General features: G+C 42.8%; 1 long non-coding RNA gene and 1 pseudogene across 1 annotated transcript; both read left to right on the top strand.

The window, feature by feature from the left end:
* Positions 1–261: 261 nt before the first annotated feature.
* Positions 262–1,203, top strand: LOC117713838 (large ribosomal subunit protein eL6 pseudogene; annotated as a pseudogene).
* A 1,612-nt stretch (positions 1,204–2,815) lies between these two features.
* On the top strand, positions 2,816–20,343 carry LOC143443224 (uncharacterized). Its single transcript, XR_013111988.1, has 2 exons — positions 2,816–3,091; positions 17,059–20,343. It is a non-coding gene; the product is annotated as an uncharacterized LOC143443224 (long non-coding RNA).
* The last annotated feature ends 2,887 nt before the right edge of the window (positions 20,344–23,230 follow it).

The raw sequence follows: 23,230 nt of genomic DNA, 5'->3' as shown, positions 1-23,230 counted from the left end.
GAAAGGGGATGGCATCTGAAATGTAAATAAAATATCCAATAAAAAATAATAATAAAAAAAGAGCATGGATTGCTCTTCTAGATGTCCTGAGTTCAATTCCCAGCAACCACAACCATCTGTTGTGGCTCACAACCAACTGTAATGGGATCTGATGCCCTCTTTTGGTGTCTGAAGACAGCTACACTGACTCATATACATTAACTAGCTAGCTAACTAACTAACTAACTAACTAACTCTTTAAAAAAAATTGAGCGCTCTTTCCCGTCTTGCAAGATGGCGGGTGAAAACGTGGAGAAGCCCGATAAAAAGGATAAGAAACCTATGGCCAAGAAAGCTGCTGTCTCTGGTCCTCGTGCCACCGGTGCAGCTAAAAAGGGTAAACCTAAGGGTAAAAAACTCAAGAAGGCGAAGCTCCATTGCAGCCGGAACCCTGTCCTGGTTAGAGGAATTGGCAGGTACTCCCGATCAGCTATGTATTCCAGAAAGGCCTTGTACAAAAGGAAATATTCAGCTGCCAAGACCAAGGTTGAAAAGAAGAAGAAAAAGGAGAAGCTTCTTGCTTCTGTCACAAAAACAGTTGGTGGGGACAAGAATGGTGGTACCCGGGTGGTGAAGCTTCGGAAAATGCCTAGGTATTATCCTACGGAAGACGTCCCTCGGAAGCTGCTGAGCCACCGCAAAAAGCCCTTCAGCCAGCACGTGAGGAGGCTGCGTTCCAGCATCACCCCCGGGGCTGTCCTGATCATCCTCACCAGGCGCTACAGAGGCAAGAGAGTGGTTTTCTTGAAGCAGCTGGGCAGTGGCTTGCTTCTTGTAACTGGACCTCTGGCTATCAACAGAGTTCCTCTGCGCAGAACGCACCAGAAGTTTGTCATTGCCACCTCTACAAAAGTTGATATCAGCGAGGTTAAAATCCCCAAACACCTGACTGACATTTACTTCAAGAAGAAGCAGCTGCGCAAGCCCAGGCATCAGGAGGGCGAGATCTCCGACACAGAGAAGGAGAAATACGAGATTACAGAGCAGCGAAAGGCTGATCAGAAAGTTGTGGACTCGCAGATTTTGCCAAAGATTAAAGCTGTTCCTCAGCTCCAGGGCTACCTGCGATCTCAGTTCTCCCTGACAAACAGGATGTATCCTCACAAACTGGTGTTCTAAATTGCTTACAACCTAATTAAACAGATTCATATGTTTTTAAAAAAATTGAGCAAATGATCTGAGTAGACACTTCTCCAGAAAAGAACTCGAATCTGATAATATACACTGTTCAACATGTCTGGAAATGCAGACCAAAACTACAAGGGAGTGCAAAATATTTCATGATTGGGTTAAGAGAGGATTCATGGCCAACCTCACTGGAGTGGCTGTTGGCTGGTGACACCTTTCCTTGCCCTGTGGGTCTCTCCTCACAATAATTTGTTTGATTCCTTCAGAGTGGGGTCACAGGAAGAATGGGCAAAGAGAACAGTTTGTTCTTGCTGTATTCTAGTCACTAGGGGGCAACCTCCTACAGTGTGGACAATGATCTGAGGGTCAGAGGGAATGTTGCCGGGAGTCTAGACCTGGAATGAGCAGACAGTAGTTCCTACTGGGTGATCTTCAGGTGTTGGTGGACACAGAACACGGATATATTTAGGGATGATGATGACATGAGACAAATGAGCTATTGCTGAACAAAATTCCTAGAGCTGAGTATTCTCCTCCTCCTCCTCTTCATCATCCTCTTCATCCTTCTCTTCCTCCTCCTCCTCTTCTTCCTCCTCCTCCTCTTCCTCCTCCTCCTCTTCTTCCTCCTCCTCCTCCTCCTCTTCCTCCTCCTTTTCCTAGTCTTTTTAAAAAAAGAACTGTCTCATAGCTAACATCTAACTCCCCAAGTTTTTGAGAATGACCTTGAACTTCTGATCCACTTGCCTCTACTTCTTGAGGGCTGGGATTACAAGTAAGCCCCACCATATCTTGTTTATGCAGTGTTGGTAATTGAACATGAGGTTTTGCTATCAACTGAGCTGCACCCCTATCCCAAGAATTAGTTTCCAAGCAGCTCTCAGCATTTGCTCTGACAGTTATGATTCTGTGGCTGGGGGGCCTGACAGGTTAAGTCAGTGTGTTCTGTACGCACACACACACACACACACACACACACACACACACACACACACAGAGGTTCATGAGGGTGCAGTAAATGGAGACAGTTCACTCTTGTACCTTGAGGTCTGGCACTTAGCAGGTCAGGTACCTTTGCTGATTAGGGGTGACCTTTAGTGAGCCACACCCTACCCATCTTCCCTGCAGACTTGCCCTCCTTCCTGAACATGCTCCTCATGAGCCTCTCTGTGGCATATGAGACCCAGGCTCTTTGCATGATTAGAATTGAGGAAGTATTTGTGCTAGCTCATGAGTGATATCTTGAACTATCCATGACACTGGAAGTCATTGCAAGCTGGAAGCTGTCATTGCAAGACTGACTCTTAGTTGATACATGACATATTCTGCAGTTCTTATGACCAAAAGAAAACCCACAGCAATTCACAGGCCACCGAGATGGCGAACCCCTCACCCTTGAGCACCGTGAGAACACAAGCCAAACTGAGCATCATCATAGAGAAATGGGACCATGTCCACATGCTGTGTGGACAGCTGTATAAATCAAGCCCTTGCTGCAAGCAAGAAGCATTTCAATATGCTTCATACCAAATTACTTTTGATTACAAAGCTTATCCAGGAGCTAAATGCAGATTACATCTAGGCTTGCTTCCTTCAGCCAGCTGTTGAGGGTTTTAAAGTGCAAGGGTCCAGCGTTTGTACAACTTATTTTGGGCAAACTCAGTGATGCACTGTATTTAAGCAGGCATTTTGAGTGTGCTTTCTGGAGTTTGCAGTTTTCAGCAGCACAGCCGGGTGTTTAGGAGAGTGAAGACCGTAATGAGGCTGAAGTAGTTTGATGTGTTTTATGAAGGCGGTTGTATGGATAGTCGATACTCCAGGAAGACACATGCTGATTGTCTCAGTATGATTAACACTGGCAACAAACAGGCTACTCTTCAAGAAGCAGCGCCTGTGGAGGAGTAAGATGCTGTCTGAAAACATGCAGGTAAATCATGCAGGATCTCACTGTTACAGAGAGAATTAGAGCATAGGGAGGGGTGAATCAGACTGGGGAGATTGCCGTACAAACTCCATAACCTGAGTTCAGATCTGTAGTGCCCTAATGCAAAAAGAGCTGAACACTATGGCACTGCCTGTAATCCCAGAGCTGGGAAAGCAAATGCAGGTAGATTCTCAGAGCTGCTGTATGCACAAATTCCAGATTCCGTGAGAGAACTGGTCTCAAAAAGTAAGATGGAGAGATGGAGAAAGAAACCCCATTGCTTGTTTTTCTGAAGTTAGCTTTTCATGTCTATATCATAAAATTTGAAGCTGTGGATTGCCACTCGTGTTAGAAATCAAGGGGGTGGGTCAGGTTCATTAAATGTTTATTATCAAGTTCAAAAAAATTGAAGCTGCAAAGGAAAAGAGGCATTTGAGTATATGAAAAATCATAAAACCTTTTATGTGGCAATGGGCCGCAGGCAGATAAGATATGCCATCATGGAAGTTCTGTGTGTTTTCACACGTCTTTGAGAAGCAGCAAGTGATATAAGTTCATATATGACTGTTGAACTACTGGTTAGCACATGAATTAATGAAATATGGTCACAGAGGTGACAAACCACCATGCTCAGTGTTTCACTTTAAATTCAATTTTGTTGAAGTGCACAATCGTCACAGTGACTACATTTAAGAACCAGTGTAATAAATAACATCTGCTGCTTTTCTCAACATAACTTGGCAGTAAAGTGCTCACATTTATTTGTTATTTTAAGGAGCTCTTAATTCATAGTTGGCCATTATCTCCTGTATCTGGCATCTCTGTCAAGCTCTTCATTACTGTGAAAATGAAAGCCAGAGACAAGATCTATGGTCACGTAAGACCTGCACACACAGATTAAAACTCGGCTGCTGTATTTGAACCTTTCTGTGTTTAACCCTTAAGCTCCTTTACTTGCACCTAATACATTACTGATCATTACTGGCACATGCTGCTCTCTTCTATTTGTTTCCCACTGCCTCCATTTCTTTTCGTGGCTTCATAAAAACCTGTGCACATCACTGGAATGAAAATATGTATAGATTAATGTAGTAAGACTCTTTTAAAGCCTGTCCTAATTTTGAGAAATGCGTTTCTTGTGGTATTTTATAATGCTTTAGATGTAATTTGATTTTATTTAACCCCGTCACTGTCTTTTCCCTGGACTCTTCTTGTTCTTCTGATATCCCCTTCCTACTTTAATTTCCATTAACATTTTTTTTAGATATCTATTTTTTTCTTTTCTTCATGTATGTGGGTGTTAGAGGACAATTTGTGGGACTCAGTTCTATACTTCCACTATGTGGCTCCCAAGGATAGAACTCAGGCATCATGCTTGCTGATTGAGCATTCAGAAACCTTTTGTACGTTTTACGTTTTAATGAAGACATTCCATTTGTGTTTATGAATCTGTGTAATTCTGCTTAAGGTGAGGCTCTTGTTAGGAAACAAAACACTATTAGCGATTACAAAGGTAAGTAAGAGAATTGAAAAACAGATACATTAGATTTAATTTCCAAATAATCAACAGTTCATTATACATTAAAGAAGTAGGGGGTAGTGTACATGTTGGTAATCACACACACACACACACACACACACACACACACACACACATATACATATATGTTGGGCTGGAGAGATGGCTCAATGGTTAAGAGGATTGACTGCTCTTCTAGAGGTTCTGAGTTCAATTCCCAGCAACCACATGATGGTGGCTTACAACCATCTGTAATGGAATGTGACGCCCTCTTCTGGTGTATCTGGCTATAGCAATAGTGTACTCATGCATAAAATAAATAACTCTTTAAAAATATACATACACGCATTTTTTTTTTCTTGAGACAGGGTCTCACTATGTAGGTCTGGTTGTCCTGCTTTTCTCAACATAATTTGGCAGTAAAATACTCATATTTATTTATTATTTTAAACTTTTAGACCAAGCTGGCTTTAAACTCACAGAAATCTGCCTACTCTGTGCTACCTCTGTGTTGGAATTAAAAGTGTGTACTACAATGCCTGACTATAATATATATATTATATAATTATATAATATATATATACACACATACATATGTAAAGTTAAAACTTATCCATATCGAATCAATAAGACCAGATTTTACTGTGATAGGAAGGCATTATATTGTTCTAATGCAGTGAGATTAGATCAATAAATGTATCATAACATTGCTGAAATCTTATAAGGCTGTTTTCATATAAATACATGAATTATATGTTACTAATAAATACTTAAGTTGCTTAATAAGACACACTTGCTGGACTAACTGCCTGCATGCCACCATGCTTCCTGCCATGATGATGGTAGACTAAACCTCTGAAACTATAAGCAAGCCCACCAATTAAATGCTTTCTATTATAAAAGTTGCCTTAGCTATGATGTATCTTCACAGCAAGAGACAGAAATTGGCACTGGAAGGTGGAGTCATTGAGAGGTGGAACAACGTTGGGTCACTAGAGAGTGTGCACTGGGAGGAGATACTGAGTCTGTAGCCTCTTCCTCTCTCTTTCACTTCCTGGTTTCTACAAGCAGTTCCTCCCCTCACATGCTCCCGTCCTGATGAACTGCCCAAGCACAGGCTCAAATACAGTGGAATCCAGCAACCCGTGGAGCGAAACTGCTGGAACAAAGAGCCAAGACTCAGATATTTTCGAAGGTTAGCAGGGAGTGGACTGAAAGAGTCGGTGTGCATGATGCCCCATTCATTGTTTTCTTTCTAGTTCCTTCTAAAACTCCCAGTCGCCTTGTGAACTGTCATTCCAGGATGATTTCAAACATAGCTTTCACTTGTTTTCTGGGAAAAGGACATTTATAAAGATCTTGCCACTTGGCCATGATCCTATGATTCCTTGTCCCACAAGAAACTAGTCGGTGAGCTGTCACAAGTGGAACTCTTACGAAGCAGGCACAACACAACAACACAACACAACACAACACAACACAACACAACACAACACCCACTACTTTCGAGCTTAACTATCCTGCCATTCTATACCCAGGATCCCTTCCCACGGTTCCTGGTGCTTTGTGGTAAAAGTATAGGAGCTACTGAGGACAGGACCATTCCTTGAATGCTTAGTGTTTTAAAAATCAAGGTGGAGAAGGATGCCTGTTATCAGCAGTGTGTAGGAATAATCACACAGGAGAGATTGGTGGTCTGCTTTCTTGCTGGGAAGTGCTGCCTTTTAGGAACTGTGAGGACCCATCTGAGACAGAGTAGCCTACCTTATCAGTTTGAACTACCCAGGCACAGGAGCTCCTCATGGGAGAGGGCCCTCTGACAAACCTGCTGGTTTGTCTGTTAGTTGAGAATTTAAAATTCTATCGGAGGAGATTACAAACTAGTGACAAATTTTCTGAAGGCAGGGATACTTTAATCACTATTCCTGAGATTGGTGTTTAGAGCAATTAAGGAAATCTACGAAATAAGAATGTTAATCATGGGATGAATATTTGGCACTCAGAATGCACTGTTATTAGTGATTGGGGCATGCGAGCAGAGGATGTTAGAAGCAGTCTTATTACATGGAATTAAGAACGTAGAAACATCAGAAATTTACACTGAAATGGATTTTTCTCATTTAAGGTATCTCTGACTTAACTGTTATCAAATTGTGGATGATTAAGAGTTGGAGATAAACAGCACCAAATCCCTTTTGCCCAGGAACCCCAAATGGTAGTGAAAGGGAATGAGAAGAATGTCACAGCAGTATTCAATGTTTCAAAAAGGCAAGATTGTTTCTTGTTTTTTTTTTCCCCTCCAAGGACATATTAAAATGTTAGTGGGATATTTTCCCATGCTAGCCTAAACATTTTATTTATTTATTTATTTATTTATTTATTTATAGATTTATAGATTTATGTATTTTTATTTTACATGCATGAGTATTTTGCCTGCATGTGTACCTGTGCAGCACACATTCATGCAGTTCCCAAGGAGGCCAGAAGAGGGCACCAGATCCCCTGGAATGAGGTTGCAGATGTTTGTGAGCTACCCTGTGGGTACTGGAAACCAAATCCAAGTCCCCTGGAAGAATAGCTAGTGCTCTTGACCACTGAGCTATCTCACCAGGCCCATTTAGCCACTTTATTATCCAACCCAATCTGGTTCCTTTACTATATTTTATCACCTAATAAAAAAATTTCAGCTTTTAACTTCTTTGTGTGCATTTTTTTGATACAAGTTCTGAGTCCATTATTTGATAAAATACTTACTCTTACTTCCTTTTTTATTTTATAGGGCATTGCCATAAGTGTCTAGTGATGGTATTTGGCTGTATCAAGGCCCTCTAGATTCAGGAAGTGGGATCTGAGTTCCCAAGCTACCAATTCTGTTTGTTTTTCTTTGTTTTATTTTCTTCTTTATTTTTTAAAAAAATTGATTAATTTATTTACTTATTTATTTATGTGCATCAGTGTTTTGCCTGGATGTATGTCTGTATGAGGGTCCTGGAACTGGAGTTACAGACAGTTGTGAGTGGCCACATGTGCCATGTTGGTACTGGGAATTGAAACCAGGTCCTCTGGAAGAGTAGCCAGTGCTCCTAACCACTGAGCAATCACTGTGGCCCTTTCTCCTTCAGCTTTATTTTTTTTGTATTGTTCTATATTTTTTTATTTTTTATTTTTGAGGATGGGAGTGGGGTGGTCTACAGTCCAGGTTGGCCTGAAGCTCACTGTGGAGCCCAGTCTGGCTTCAAACTGGAAGAATCCCCCTGCTTTAACCTCCTATGTCTTCAACATGCAATTCTGACTGATGTAGGTCTCACTCACAGCAGAAGGGCAAGATTCTGACAATGTTATTCCAAAGGACTAGAAGGGAATATAAGAAAAATGTGAACCAGGGCTTTGAAAAATGTCACAAATATTGTGTGAATGGAAATTGTTTAACAAAAGTGTGGCCCCACCGCCAAAGAGAGTGCTTGGGAAGGATGTCCATACTGGAAGATGTCTGATGTGCATACAGACTGAATCATGTGGAGAAACTAGATAGTCCAGGAAATAGCCTGACAGAAAATGGTCACCAGAACTTTTATTTAATTTAATTTTTTTGTTTGTTTTTGAGTAAGGATCTCATGTACCCCAGGCTGGCCTTGAACACACCATGTAGCCAAGGTTGGTATTTCAATCCTGATTTTTCTCTTCTCTCTACCTCCTGAGTTCTGGGATTATAGGCACTGGCTGCCAGGATGGATTCTGTTGGGGGTGAAACCCAGGACTGTATGCACCCTAACAAACACCCTCAGCTGAGCAAAATCCTTGCTTAGCATTTTTGAGATCCCCTCTAGTGGGGACCTGTTCTTCTCATTTGTTCTCTTGATCATTTAGCAAGGTCAGGCATTCTTGGTAGTAAGGAAATGGTTGACTTTCACTCACAGTGTAAACTGTTTTGAAATTCAAATACCTAATTGGGATACTTTAAATTTTATTTCTTTTCTTTGCCTTTCTTTCCTTCCTTTCTTCCTTCCTTCTTTCCTTTCTTTCTTTCTTCCTTCCTTCCTTCCTTCCTTCCTTCCTTCCTTTCTTTCTTTTTCCTCCCTCCCTTCCTTCCTTCCTTTCTTTTTTAATTTTTTTTTTTTTTTTTTTTTTTTGGTTTCAGTGTAATTGAAGTGTTGGAGAAGCTCATTGGGGTTTTCTCTCAAGGAGACCCCAGGAACTGAAGAAGATGGAAGGTACCTGTGGTTTGACAAATACAGTTGTGGGTCCTGTTTGGAACAATCACTCTTGGCAATCAATTTTCATGATCTTGTGTAAGCTAATCAGTGCTTTGGCAACATACAGTAATAATAAAAACTGAGTAAGATGTTCTTCTGGAGCATTTGGAACCCTAGGGTTGAAGGCATTCTGGCTGTGTGGCCTTTTGTCCTTGTGTACATAGCAAATGAGGCTGGTATTAATGGCCCTGGAAAGCTGCCCTTTGCATTTCACACTGAGTTCATCTGGTGCAAATAGAAAACCTTGAGGAGCCCTTCTTCCCAGAGGCACCATCCATTATGCAAACACAGAAAGCCCTTTCCTGGCTCTGTCTGGCTCTGGAGGTCACAGCTATGTTGCTACATGGGTTAGCCCATATCCAACTGAGCTAACCAGGCAGTCTGTGGCTATCAGAAAGATCCGATGTCACTTTTGAAACTCCAAGATGTCTTCAGATGGTCCATCTGCCCAGAATCTACTCCTCTCCCACATTTAGCCATTTTTTGCTGATTCTGCTCCTTCTTCTATGTATCCTATGGGTTAGTGGGCCATCAGTGGTCACCACAACCATGTATATCTCTTCTGTGCAATGATCCCTGCAGGCTGTCTTCTATCTAAGGAGCTTCCCAGTCAGCAATTCAACCTACTACCTCTGTGAGAATAATATCCCTCATGGCTGCATCTACGGTGTCCTTGTGTACATTTACCATTTGAAGAGCAAGGAGGGGCTGAGAGTATAGCTCCGTGGGTAGAATGCTTGCCAAGTTGCACAAAACCCTGGGTTTTATTCCCAGTATCACATAAACCAGGGCAAGGTGAAGGTGGAACTTCAAGGTCATTCTTGGCTACCTAGTGAGTTTGAGGCCAGCCTGGGCTACAATGAGACTCCACAAAAAAATAAACCAAAGGATAGGACACCAACACAACTACACTCAGGAGCAACTAGTAACCAGCCATTGGATTATTTTTTTCTAATATTAAATGCATATGAAGTTGAGTCTTATATGTGGTAATGGAAACCATGAAAGAAGAGATGGACTCTTGTTATTAAGTTCTTGTTGATTATTAGGTTCAGGGGTTTACTCTTTGCCAAATGGTGAAATTATTCCCTTTTCAGATTTATCCTTCTCTTAATCCTAGAGAATTACTATTTTTTTTAGCATTTTATTTTAAATTTTGTATTACTTTAAATGATATTTTGATTTTAATTACATTAGTATTTTTTTTTTTTACTGATATACTAGTCAGGTCATGTTATATATTTACTTAGAGACAACACGATTCTCAAATTTCTCTGCATTTGCTCAACAATCCCTCAGGCATCTTTAAATATTTTTTATTAATCCTTTAAGATTTCCCTATAATGTACTTCAATCATATTCATTCTGACTCCTTCCAGTTCCACCCTCAATGTCGTACACACCCCCAACTTCATGCTCTCTTTTATAAAAGTATTGTTTGATAACTCCTCAAGTCCCGTTGTGCTTTCTGTACACTTTTGGCTGTGGAGCTGTTCGCTGGAGCTTGGTTGAAAACACGGACTCTCCCTTCCCCAAAAGCCTTGCACTGTCCTTAGCATCTCTGTTAGGGGTGGGGCTCACAACCCTTTCCCACCCTGTGCAGCCGGATGCTTCCTCTGTTGGTCTTTCACAGGCCTTGTGCTGACAATCACAGCTGCGTTGAATTCACATATGTAGTAGCTCTTTCCAGAAGCACTGGACTATGGAGCAGAATTCTCAAAATGTCCTGGGGTGGGAGGAAGAAAAAACTACATGTGGTCGTTCAGTCAAACTGATAAGGGTGTTGCGACTAAAAGCTGGCAACCTCAGAGCAGCTACTTCAATGTACTCAGAAGAACACAGAAAGGTTACAGGAAGCTGGGCATGTGCTATGAGCTCAGAGTTCTGGAGGCCAAGGTAGAAGACTTTGAAGCCAGCTTGGGCTGAAAAAAAAGTTGTATTCAATGTGAACACATCTGCAGTGACTAAGGAAAAAATGAAATTGTTTAAAATCCTCAGGGCAAGGAGGGGAAGTTAGGGGAAGTATTGGGGGAGGGGGCAGCGAGCGGAATGTAAAATGAATAAGTAAAAAACAGAAAAGCTGTAGTGCAATTACTGACATCATGATAACTGGGAAGGTGCCATGGTCTTCCAGCTCCTTCAGTCCCAGCTCCTAAACCAAGTGACCTTGGGAAAGTTTCTGAATGTTCCTGAGCTTCAACAACCTCAATGTTTGGTCAACATGTGAACCTCTTAGGGCTTCCATGAAGAGCAACTGTGTTAATGGGCTCAAGGGTACTTTGTCAGTGATATTTAAATGTCCTTATCCCAACATTTGTCACTTTTAGACACTGAGGACATGGCTTAGTTAGTAGTGTCTGCCTAGCATGCACAAAGCCCTGGGTTAGATTCCCAGCACTGCATAAATAAGGTATGGTGGGGAACATTTATAACCCCAGCACTCAGGAGATGATGGCAGGAGGTCACCAGCCTCACAGAAAATTTGAGACCAGCTTGGGCTACAGGAGATGCTATCTCAAGAGCAAACAAAATGCATGCACACACACACATACACACACACACACACACACACACACATATGTATACACACCACACACACATTCACTACATGTACACACATGTATACAATACAGTTATATAAATACACACCTCATACACATACACACATATCACATGCACACACATCACACATGTAAAACATACAAACACATACACTTCCACTCATGTCCACGCATATACAATACAACATTTGCATACACTGCACATATATCTACACAGATGCTATATTACATGAAGACATGCTGTATTACATGTATTTCATATGCATATACAACACAAATGTACTTATATAAGTTCATACACACCATACACACATATATACACATATACACCATACCACACACGTACACCACACCATTTACATTACACACACATACATACCACACACTTATACCATACCACATCCACACTACACACACATATATATACCACACCATATACACACTACACCACACACGTATTCCATACCACACACACATGCCATATGCGTACACATACCACACACACCACACATACACCACATACATGTATACGATACGAACATACAACACAAACGCACATACAGAAAAGTATACATCAGACACATACATACACATATATACCACACCGCACACACATCACATACACACTATACATACACACCACACATGCCACACACACATATGCAGAAATAAAATACTACACACACCACACATATACACACACAAAGTATACATATACTATATCATACACACACCACAATACACACACACACACCACATCACACAATACACACACACACCAGCAAACCACTGGACACATCTCTGCTGCTTGGTCTTTTTACTCTTGCATTTGGAAACTACATGATGATTCCCTGTCAATTACTTCCTGGTTTATGCTTTTGAAGCACTGAGGAGTTAGATGTACACTCATGTCCCCAGTGTCACAGCTGCCTCCTCTTCGGGCCACCAGAGTTCACAGACATCTTCAGGACTGAGGTTGGAGCCGGATGATCAGAAATAGCAAAGTGCACGGTCCTCTGCTGTCTCAGTACTTGGTGCACTCAGAGAGACTTAATCCCCAGCAGATGCCAGCCAGCTTCGCTTTCAGACTGGCTTGGAGAAAGCTGCTGGGACGCTTCCAGCTCAGTGTGCTGCTTTTCCTCGATGATGTCTGCTCACCCTTTCCATTTGCTCCATAATCTCAGGAGTGAAGTGAGCCCTTCAAATGCATGGCTTCAATGGCAAAATGATCTAAAATGGAAGTATTGGGGATAAATAAGGCTTTGGGGGGAAAGATGGGGCATCCTTAAGACTTTTGTTCCAAAACAAAACAACCCAAACCCTATCCAAAACCCACTAGTTTTCTTTTGAGGGTATCCATATTCCCTGAAAAGATAGGCAAAACAGAAGGGTCTCGAAAAACCGAAAAAAAAAAAAAAAAAAAAAAAAGGAGTGGACAAGTGGCCCCATGCCTCTTTGAAGGGTGTGATCTCACCACAGTGTGTGTGTGTGTGTGTGTGTGTGTGTGTGTCTGTGTGTAGGGTGTTGGGCATCCTCTTCTATTGCTCTCTGTCTTGTTTCCTGTAAGCTTGTGTTTTAGCTAGGCTGAGAGAAGCCCCGGTGATGCTGTCTTGGCTTCTAACAGCACCAGTGTCACAGGCATCTGAGAAACCACACCTGGCTTGTCACATGGGTGCCAGCATCCAAACTCAGCAAGTGCTCTCAGTCACTGAGCATCTCTTCAGCACCCACAGTATGTTCCTGACATTGTCACACACAGTGTCCCCATGTGAAGCCATTATGATAAAACCACACTCTAACGGGGAAAAGCGAGTGAGTAAGGTACGAACACAAGTGGTAACCATTCTTAAGCTGACAAAGATCTGGCAACAAATCCATTAATTTAATTGAATCCAAAATCAGAAGCTTTTATGTAGGGAGGCATACTTTTAAAGTAAAGATCAGAGTAGAAATTAATGTGAGATAATAAATGTAATAATTTTTAAAATTTTATTCAGTTCTTTGTTTTGTTTTCAGTATTCTTTTTAAAAATGTTTCTTCCTTTTATCTTATTTAATTCTTTTTGTTTCGTTGCTGCTGTTGTTGTTTTCTGAGCTAGAGTTTCTCTGTGTAGCCCTGGCTGTCCTGGAACTCGATCTGTAGATCAGGCTGACCTTGAACTCAGAGATCCACCTGCTTCTGCCTCCGGAGGGCTGGGACTAAAGGTGTGCACCACCATGCCTGGCTCATAGAACATAAAATCCCACCTCTTGAACAGTGTTAAACGATACATAATCTGAGACACTAGGTCAATTTAAAGAACAACGTCTCACTTGCCAATCTGCCCTACTCCCACATTTCTTCCTTCCTTTCTGACAGTTTCACATAGCCTAGGCTGTTCTTGAACTCACAGTGTAGCTGAGAATGTACTCTCAGTTTCAAATCCTCCTTCATCTATTTTCCCCAGTGCTGGGATTTCGGGTGTACTCCACCGTGCCTGAGTTTAGGCAGTGCTTGAGAGTAAGCCCCAGGTTAGCGCGTGTTAAGCAAGCACTCTGTCAAATGAACTATACACCACCAGTGCTTCCAGTAAGATTTTTTTTTTTTTTTTTTTTTTTAAAGACATTTTATCCACAAGGAAGTGGCTCCCAAGGTTTAGGGTGGAATGTGTGAATAAAGCTGAGTTCTGTTTTCTGCTCCACCAGGAGTTTATATAGTGGACATGGAAATGAATAAGCTATGTTGGAGGAAAGAGGAGGTGAGGGTCACAGGCTAGCAGTGTGCGAGGAAAACTGCGGCAGAGGAGATGAAAGGCAGATCTGAAAATACAAAACAGGGAATCCAGCGGAGAGACAGGAACACGGGACTGTGGGATGACCTGGTCACTGGAGCCCTTGGCTCAGTGGGGAAGTGGCTGGACACTTTGATGGTGAAGGACAGGTGGGCAGAGGTTTCGACGGTGACCTCATAGCAGGCGCCTCTGTGTCTTTCGTCACTTCCTGGGCAAAGAGGCGAGGAGTTATCTCAGCACGCGCTGATCCCGCAGCGGGAGCCTTTTGCACTTCATTCTGTTCCTACCTTTGATCCCGGAGATTAGTGTGTTCTTCATCACATTCTCTGTGAGAAGGGTGGGGACAGACGGGATTTGGAAGAGTCCTGGGGGATCTGTCAGAGGCTATACTTGGAGGCAGAGGGCATCCAACACTAGCTCTCCCCGTGATAATCAGGAGAAACTCCGTAGAAAGCGAGGGCAGGTTAACATTTGGAGATGGGACCTACACCAGACACTTGGCCTTGTTTGCGTGGCTCACAGTGCATTTTTTGTGTCGCCAGGCTCTCTTGGTCTTCATGGGAGGCCACTTCTCAGATAGCTACAAAGTTAACATATAGCTAAAGTGATCAAACGTCAAGTCCGCCTGGATCTTGTAACCACAGGCTGTGAGTCTTCCCACTTCTATGGTTTTGTACATGGTGCAAAATGAACCAAGGAGGTCTTTGTTTATATCTTGTCCATGGTACCATCATGAGAGAGGTTGCCTTTGAAACTGCACAGGTGGATTTTGCACTTGATAAAGTAGAACAGAGGTTTTGGCACTGTGCCAGCGACTCTCTTTGATAACCTGAGCAAATGTCTGATAAAAACAACCAGAGGAAAGGTGGAACAGGAACATGAAGCAACTGGTCCGGTTTTATCCATAGCCAGGAAGCAGAGAGATGAATGCTGGTGCTCTGCTCACTTTCTTCGAATTCAGTCTTGCTCCTCAGTCTATGGAACGGTGCCACCCACAGGTAGGGTGGGCATTTCTACCTTCATGGATCCAGTCTAGAGACTCAATCACATAAATGTTCAGAGGCCTGTCTCCAGGGTGTCTCTAGATCCTATCAAGTTGACAGTTAAGATGAACCATGAGTACCAAGAATAGATGCTAAATCTGGCCTGGTCCTGACTGGCCCCATTGACCGCTTGGTCAATGTTTTATTTCCTCTTCATCTGGAGAACTGGGGTGCTGTTGCTGCTGATGTTAATCTTTGGTGTTATGAGTGGTGCCTCACGGTTAAAAGGTCAGGTAAATATCAGCTTTCATGTTAAATCAGGGTTGGAGTGTGTACTAGTTACTTTTTCTGTTGCTGGAATAAAACACTATATCCATGGCAACTTATAAAGGATGGGTTTGTTTTGGGCTTATGGCTCCAGAAAGGAGTCTGTTACCATTATGACAGGGAGGTATGGCAGTGAGTAGCAGACATGGTGGCTGGAGACAAAGCTGAGGGTTCATATCTCAGAATGAATGCAGGGAGCTGACAGTATGCTCAAAAGAGTGTTCTCAGAGCTCACCTACAGTGACATACTTCTTCCATGAAGGCCACCATCTACTAAGCCTTCCCAAACAGCATCAGCAACTGCAGACTGATTATTCAAATGCCTAAAGATATGAGGGACATTTCATTCAGATCACCTCAGACTCTAGGTTTTTGAGTCAGTCCTGTCTGGCCTTAAAGCTAGGGCATTCTGGAGTCAGGTGTGACTGAGTATCCTCTGTGGCAGACTCAGATACACTCCGTTTCTAGGGAAATCCATCTTGAGACTCCACCGTTAGCTCCAGGCAGGGGCCCTCCCTGCCGATGTGGTAGGGTCAGGCAGACCAACATGTGCAAAAGAAGTTCCACTTTACATTAGTTTTCAGACAGAACAAAATGCTTGAGCAGTTTGTTCTTAGCTTCAGTAGATCGAAACCTTAGAAGAGTTAACTCAAAGGGCAATGTATGATTTATAGTTGAATAGGTAATTTGCTTTTGGTGAGAGGTTAAGTAAAAATTAACACTTATGGGAAAATTGCTTTTGTACTCGAGAAAACAGGGAAAAATAAAAAAGAGAAAAAAAGAGACACTTCACTATTGGCTTTAGTTTTCCTAAGGTGAAGGGCAGGGATTCAAGCCAACATAGAATCAAGTGATTTCCTGTAGGTGGACTTCAGGCAGAGCTCCATTTTTTTATTCATTTTTTCCATCTAATTCCTTATGGAATGAGGGTGTACAGGGATTCCACTATGTGTCCCACATTCCTTTAGGCCAGCAGTTCTCAACCCAGGGGGTCACAACCACTTTGAGGGGTCATATATCATACATGTTGCAATCAGATATTTACATTACGATTAATAACAGTAGCAAAATTACAGTTACAGAGTAGCATTGAAATAATTTTAGCACGACACAAAGAACTGTATTAAAGGGTCAAAGCATCAGGAAGGCTGAGAACCACTGCTCTCATCTCTGGCTGCCGCCTTTGTGGAGCTCACTGTCCAAGTGAGAGTGACCGATGTGACACTCGTGGGACAGCCACATCACATGCTAACATCAGGCATGACAGAGTGCTAGGTCCCGGACTTGGAAGGGTTCTCAGGATGAACTTTGGAGGTAAAGGGTGCACCAGTTTGTCAGCAAAAGAGGGTACATGTGTTGGAACAGTTTGTACTAAAATTAGAGCAATATGAGGAAGACTTGAATGTCTCCTGGCAAGAATATTGGGTCAGTGAATGATATGTCCTGCATTTCAGTACAATAAATTCTGTATCGTGTCTTAAATGATGAATGTCATATGATACCAATTTTGAAAAAGATTCATTTTTATTTTTAATTATATGTCTGTGTGTATGGCAGGTATGTGCAGGTGTTCATGAAGGCCAGAAGAGGTTGAGAGCCACCCCAATACAAGTGCTGGGAATGGAACTCTGGTCCTCTAGAAGAACAGCTGGGACTCTTAGCCACAGAGCCATCTCTCCAGCCACCTTAAACTACAATTTTAAAAAACAGTCATTGGGGATTGTGAAGGTCCCTTTGCAAGAAGAGGGGACAGGAGGCACAGTGTTAGCAGACAAAGAACCATCAGGAAAGTACAACAATGCTATCTACCTCATACAACAGGTGGTCCCCTCTGATGAGCAGTTGACACAATTTCTTCTTCTGAGTGGATGGTCTCCAAGCTTTATTGGTTCTGTGACTGAACCTTGGCTGAGCCATTCATGAGGTATGTGGTAAAGAAATTGAATTGGGGGCTGTGGGAGATGGTTCAATTGGTAAAATGCTTGCTTGTGTAAGCATGAAGACCTGAATTTAGATCCATAGATCCCACATTAAAAAATATCTAGACAGAGAGGTGCACATCTATAACCCCAGTGCAGGGAAGATAGAGACAGGAGGATTTGAGGAACCTGCTAGCCAGCCAGTCTAGCTGAATCTAGGCTCAGTGAAACGAGTCAGTAAGTAAGATGAAGAGTGATTGAGAAAGATGCCAGACATCAATCTCTGGCATCCTCAACACATCATAAACATAGATGAATGAGCATGTAATATACACACACACACACATAGAGACATACATAGAGAGATGCACACAGACACAGATAGACACACAAACACACAGACACATACACATAGGCACACACAGAGACATATACACACACAGCACACACACACACAGACACACATAGACACACACCCAGACACATACCCAGACACAGACACTCACACAGACTGTTGGGCCCCATTTCAGCCCTGGTTTGGGTCTTGTGGACAAACCTGAGCCTAGCTCTAGTTTCTGAGGCCTTGTGGGAGAGCCTAAGTCTGGCTTGAATTTGAGACCTGTCTTAGTCACTTTCATACTGAACTGGCTCAACAGGATCTGTTTAGCCCTGCCTCTGCTCAGCTGTTGCTAATGTAGAGCTTTCCCATTGGCCCTGTCAGTCACCCCATACCCCCTGTCACCCTTCCCTGTCCCCTACGTCATCTCACCCCACCAAAACTCCTCATCCTCATTCTCCAAGTTTATATAAACAAGAGGTTGTTACATTAAAGTTGAGTTCCTGCCTCAACAAGACTCCCAGCTGGGTGTGTTTCTTTGGGTTGACACTCACCATCCTGCTCAGCCCCGGAGAGACCCGGCTGGACCAGGATCTCTCTCCTTTTGCCTGGACCTGCTGGAGGCAAGGAGCCAATATACACACAAACACATATACAAACATACATACATACATACATACATACATACATACATACAGACACGTAGACACCCAGACACACACACAGACACATATCCAGACAAAGACACACACATAGGCATACACACAAACATAAGATATATACACACAGATACACAGTCAGACAGACAGACATACACATAGACACATAGACACACACAGATATACACATACACACACACAGACACACAGAGAGACACAGACACACACAGATATATACATAGACACACACAGACACACACAGAGAGACACAGACACACACAGACGCACACAGAGACACATACATAGACATACACAGATACACACAGGCACATGCACACAGACATATACACACACAGACACACAGACATATACACACACACACATAGACATAGCCACACACACACACACACACACACACACACACACACACAACCACAAAAATCAAAAGCTCCCCCACAGTGGGCTTAGATGTGTACAGCCACCTGGGTGTTCAGATCTGATCCTTTAGACTCGGGGCAGGGGGTGGTTGTTTTGAGCCTCTAAAATGTCAGCATAGTTGGCAGACACCGCGTGCTGAATGATGGAGGCTCACTTGGTGAAGCTTGAGTCTCTGGGACTGCTGCCCTTTCATTTAACGATCTTGGAAAATCACAACATACATGACTGAGATCCACCCAAGGCACAACAGTATTGTATTTGTGGGTATCCAACCCTCCCTTCCTCTAACTCACCGGCCATCTTAACCCTCCTCTGGACTAAACTCACTCTATGCATGCCCCACTGATGAAAGACATGCAAATACTTCCACTGAACAATCAAATGTCAAGAGAACAAAACACAGGACCTGCCACACAGGCAGGGAGGCGTGTCACAAACACCTGCCATTAATCACAAGGCCTTAAGAAATAAACATTTGCCAGATTGAATGGCAACCTGTTTTATGACAGTGGATGGAATTTTCTCATGGCTTACAGATTGAATGGCAGCCTGTTTTATGACAGTGGATGGAATTTTCTCATAGCTTACAAAAGTGTGGAGACTAAATTTGGGGGCATCTCTCTGGAGGCGGCTGGTCACACTCAATTTTAAAGTGGATCAGAATGAGTGAATGAGATAGTGTTAACACCGATGACTAACCCGAAGATCTGAGGTGACTGTTTGCTGAGGAAAATGTATTCTTCCACAAAGGTCAACCACAGCAACCTTGGCGTGCCTCCAAGAAAGCAACAGGATATAAATGAAGCTACCTGTAGATAAGTATGGTAATCATGTCTAAGGAAAACATTCTGTTTTGATATTGGGAGATGGCAAAATACCAGGAGTGTGGGAGAAGGGCCTGGAGGGAGGTTATGTAGTGTGGGCTATGCTGAATTTACACTCACTAAGTACCATTTGCTTCTTCTAAACCTGGCTCTGCATGTGCCCGTGCTGGGGGTGGAAGAAGGTGTCTGATAGCCTATGTGTTGATTCCAAGCCATCCAGTTCAAACATCCCTATTGCAAATTGCTACCTTGAAATTCAGATTCAAATGAACTTGTTCATGTTAGTGCTAGTTGGTTTTGTAGTCTCTGAATTGCTTGGCCCTTTCTCATGATCTCCCAGTCTGTGGGGAATCAGGAGACTTTAGACTTACCTACAAACAGTATTTTAGTTGACACAAACCATTCTAAATCTGAGCTTTTGTTTGTTTAAAGTTCTACTTCATATCAGGTGAACATGCTGTCTTCCATGTTGCTCAGAGCACACCTGGGATACCTTCTTCCTCACTGCAAGTATACCTTTTGTGTACTGTAGAACTGCTGTTGATGTTAAGATTATCTGATGTCATTTTCTCAGGGGTGGGATGATGGTAGCAGTATCTGTCCTAGACATTGCTGTCGTTGGATTCTTACCATAAATAAATGTATAAATCTTGTTGTTCTTGGAATCTGAAGTGGCTGACTGCAAGTAGGGACAATGATTGGAGATCTTTACCATTTAGCTGTGTGAAACAGGACATTGCAGACACAGAGAGTAAGATGCTTAAAGAAGAGGAATACAAGGTAGAAGGCCTGGGTTTTTATTCCATTTGTAGCTACCTTGTAGGACTAAGTGATAAATCAATGCAAAATCAGTTTTTAAGTATATAGGGCCAAGAGGTAGTGTGGGGTTCTTCAAGGCAGAGTTGCACTTGAGTCTTAATAATAGTATATGGGCTGGAAGATGGCTCAGTGTGTAAAAGAGCTTATCCTGTAAGCATGAGGACATGAGTCCAGATCCCCACAACCCATGTAAAGGATAGACACTTAGCTTGAACTTCTGTAATCCTAGCATTCCTAAGTGGAGATAGGAGGTAGAGACAGGAGAATCCCTGGCAAGTTTCAGGTCATCTCTCTTGGCATGCACATCAGTGAACAACAGAGACACTTTTTTTTATTGGATATTTTATTTACATTTCAAATGTTATCTCTTTCCCCAGTTTCCCCTCTGCAAATCCCCATCCCATCCCTACTTACCCTGCTTCTATAAGGATGCTCCCCCACCCACCCACCCACCTACTACCCCCCACCCACTCCCCCCTCATCCACCCACTCCCCCCTCACCACCCTAGCATTCCTCTACACTGGTGCATTGAGCCTTCACAGGACCAAGGGCCTCCCCTCCCATTGATGACAGATAAGGCCCCTTCAGCTCCTTCAGTTCTCCCCTAACTCCTCCACTGGGGTCTCTGTGCTCAGTCCAATGGTTGGTCGTGAGTATCCCCATCTGTGTTAATCAGGATCTGGCAGAGACTCTCAGGAGACAGCTCTATCAGGCTCCTCTCAGCAAGCACTTCTTGGCATCCTCAATAGTGTCTGGGTTTGGTGTCTGCACGTGGGATGGATCCCCAGGTGGGGCAGTCTCTGGATGGCCTTTCCTTCAGTCTCTGCTCCACTCTTTGTCCCTGTATTTCCATTAGACAGGAGCAATTCCGGGTCAAAATTTGGAGATGGATGGGTGGTCCCATCCCTCAACAGGGGGGCCCTGCCTAACCTCTGGATATGGCAGAGACACCGTTTTAAACAAGTGGAAAGAGCGGATATATGTCTACGGTTGTCCTCTGACCTCCACGTGCCATGGTATGCATGTGCCCAAATGTAGGAGGAGCTAAGGTGGGAGGAGTAAGGAGAGGAAGAGGAGGAGTAAGGAGAGAGAGACCAGAAAGAGGGGAACATGGAATCGGATGTGTGCATGTCTCTAGCAGTCAAAGGTAGTTGGTATATCTAGGTTTGGTATTGGGTTACACCTCTAATTGTATGAGCATATTGTTATTGAACATTACTAAACATATAAAGCCTTTGATTAATGTTTAAGCATTAGAGTCTCATTTTCCTACTGGGCTTGCATGGATGGCGGGATGGTCTGGGCAATGCGCAACCTTGTGGAGACAGTGCCTGAGCAGATGGCCTGAGCTGAGCATCGTCGGTGGTACAGCTGCCACAACTCCTGGCCACAGGCCTAGGCTAGTTGGGAACATGGCGGCTGATTAAGAACAAGCAAGACTGGGAGCTGCCATTTTAAAAATATTACCGTAACACCCAAATATGTATGTATGTATGTATGTATGCATGCATGTATGTATGTCATATATAAATTTTGGGGGTTTTGAAGTTTCATTGTTCAAAGAATATAACATATATCCAAATTTAAGGGATTAAATATAGATAGTTGGGTGTGGTGGTACAAACCTTTAATCCCAACCAAGTTAGGAGGATCACTTTGAGATGACAGTTTTGCCTACATACATGAGTTCCAGGACAGCCAGGGCTCCATAAGAGAGAGACTTTATCACAAAACAAAACAAAACAAAACCAAAAGAGATTACATATAAATTGTTTCAATATATTTATCATTTTAAAGCAGAGTTGGAGTTTGTTAAGAGATTTTAAGTGCTATAATAAAGAGAGGTTTAAGAAGGAAAGAAATCACACTGGAAAATGGGGGTGTGGGCTTCTGGGCAGAGAGTCACCTCAGTGTAAATGGGGCATGGCCGTCTCAGAAGACAGTCACTTGATGTAGTTTTTAAAAATACTTATTTAATAAAATGTATGTTTAAAATAAATAGAAGATTTTATTTTGTGTGGTGAGTGTTCGCCTGCATGTATGTCTGTACCATGTGGGTGCAGTGCCCATGGAGGCCTGAAGAGGACACCAGATTCCACAGAACTGGAGCCAGCAGATGCCTGTGAGTCACTATGAAGGTGCTGACAATTGAACCCCAATCCTCAGCAACAGCAGTCAGTGCTCTTAACTGCTGAGCCATTTCCCCAGCCCCAATATCTGAGATAATTATGAAAATAAAAGTTTTATTTTTTTTCTCAGTTTGCGGAGTTTTTTATTTTGGTCACTTTGCTTCATGGATTTAGTCTCTGGAGAGGCACACATTGCTGAGAGAACATGTGACAAAGTAAAATGATGTACATCAAAAGCAGAGGTGGGGTGAGGCTGGTTTACTAGAGGGTTCGTTTGAGAAAGATGCATGCCTGGTAAGCCTGGAGAACCCTAGTTTGATTCTCAGAACCCACATAAAGATGGAAGGGGAGCACTGACTCCACAAAGTTTTCCTCTGGCCTCTAAATCTGCTCTATGACCCCTCCATACTAATAATAAAATAAATAAACAATAAAACCCCAGGGAGCAAAAAGAGAAAGAGGAAAGGGCAGGGTCTTACAGGTTTCCTTATGACCTCAGGACCTTCAACTAGGCTCCACCTCTTAGAGACTACACCACCACCACACAGCACCAGACTGGGGATCAAGTCTTTAACACATGGTTCTTTGGGGGTGGGGTGACAT

This window comes from Arvicanthis niloticus, chromosome 8, assembly GCF_011762505.2.
Source record: "Arvicanthis niloticus isolate mArvNil1 chromosome 8, mArvNil1.pat.X, whole genome shotgun sequence".
NCBI classification, from domain to species: Eukaryota; Metazoa; Chordata; class Mammalia; order Rodentia; family Muridae; genus Arvicanthis; species Arvicanthis niloticus.
The sequence above is the reverse complement of the archived record's forward strand: the minus strand, read 5'-3'. Positions and strand labels throughout refer to the sequence as shown.